The sequence below is a fragment of the Cervus elaphus genome, chromosome X (assembly GCF_910594005.1).
Source record: "Cervus elaphus chromosome X, mCerEla1.1, whole genome shotgun sequence".
Taxonomy (NCBI): domain Eukaryota; kingdom Metazoa; phylum Chordata; class Mammalia; order Artiodactyla; family Cervidae; genus Cervus; species Cervus elaphus.
The window spans coordinates 160,774,784-160,776,743 of record NC_057848.1 but is presented as its reverse complement, the minus strand read 5'-3'; positions in this window follow the sequence as shown (position 1 = coordinate 160,776,743).

Genomic DNA, 1,960 nt, shown 5'->3' with positions numbered 1-1,960 from the left:
TAGTAAAGCAACAATATGAGAGTGGGCTACATGAAATAATGGGAAGTCCTCACTCTTAAAACAAAGTAATTAACATTTTTAAAAGATGGTATCAGGATGCTAAAAATTTATATCCCTCATTCAGGAAGGTGGGGTTCTAGTAAATGTCACTGAACCAGCTTTGATGATGGAATTTATGAGGCTGTGCCAGCCAGATCGTGATGATACAGCTTTCAAAGGTATATGTCACTTACAAATATAACCACATCTAGGCTCATAAAAATAGACTGCCTGTTTAAATAGAAGCTTCTTTCTGAACACTGCTAAGTGAAGTAATTTGTAATTTTCCCAAATTGCAATGAGGGAGGTGGCAGTGGTATTTTCCCCCTTTCTGGAGATGACCATCTACTATATGGATTTGCAGATTGGTTAACTGGCTGGAAGATCTGAGAAGAAAAATGCTGTTCTAGTAATTTTGTACAGTACTGGGTTAAGCTCAGAAGATTTGACTGAGGGAAGATTAACATAAGCGAGAGTCTGTCCAATACAGTTTATATGAGAAATCAGGCTATATTTTTAAAAACTAGTGTTTTCAAAAAGAAAACTATCGACCAATGCCTATGGCTCTTTACTTCTTAGCAAATGATTCCCCTGACTAGAGTGCAAGATCTGGAAAGTCTGTATCTTTGCCCGTTTCCTCCACTGTTGCTACCCTGGTGCCAAGAATGGCACCTGGCACTGACTAAGTATGTCCTGAATAAATTAATTAATGAAGTTACATGAATTAGAAAGTGATACGGTATTGGTGCTCATTTTCTGTCTAAATTCTGAGCAATTAAAAATGTGAACATGATCAGACCAAAAAGGGAAAGAAAAGGAAAGGGAGCAGGGAGGGAATGTAAAGTCATATTTGAATTTTTGAGCATATTGGAAGAGAAGAAGAAAACGCAGTGTCAATGGAATTTAAATGGAATTTATCACTACAAAGTTTTCACTCCTGCATGGAAATTTCCAGAGCCTATGTTGTAAACCATCTTACAATGGGTAGTTTATGACCAGTAACCTTTTTGCTTAAATCATCATGTAGCAGCAGCGCCATCTTCTGGGTAACTAGTTGAGCATTTTAGAATAATAGTCTAGAGTTGTTTTGTTTTTTTCATATACCAAATTGAGTTTAGAATCACAGAAGATTACATAGGAAATATCTTTAGAGATCATCTAGGCCATATGTCATCTTACAGGTAAGGATTTGCCTTAAGTGGGTACAATATTTTCTTATTTTCTCTTGATCCAATGGAGCCCCAAATTCATGTCTCAGAGAGAAGACAAACTACAGCCATCATTGCTAAATTATATCACAGGTCTCATATAAATCAGAAACTGAGAAGCAGTTAAAATCCATTTGTCGAGCATCTAAAGAGTGCTGTCCAATAGGAATTTCTGCAACAATGGAGCAATAGAACTTTCTATGATGATCTATACATGTCTGTGCTGTCCAATACGGTAGTCACTAGCCACTTGAGGTTATTAAACATCTAAAATGAGGCTAATGATGCTGAAGAACTGGATTTTTAACTGTATCTAATTTTAACTAATTTACATTTTTCAAAAGTCACATATGGCGAGTGTAGGGTTTCTCAACCTTGGGACTACTGACATTTGGGGCTTGATCATTCTTTGCTGTGGTGACTGTGTGGTACACTGTACGATGTTTAGCAACAGTCCTAGCCTCTAGTCACTGGCTAGGAGTAACCACCCCCTGAATTTTGCCAAATACCCTCTCTAAGGGGCAAAATCACCCCTGGTTGAAAACCAGTGGGCTAGTAGCCACTGCAATGAACAGCACAGTTCTAGAATATACCTGATATATATAGAACATTTTTGTTGAGAAAAAGAACTGCCCACTAAGGCAGTAGTGGTCTTATAATAAGAACAAGGAAGTTTTTTGTTTTTTTTTTAAAGTAAATAAAGTCAGACGTAG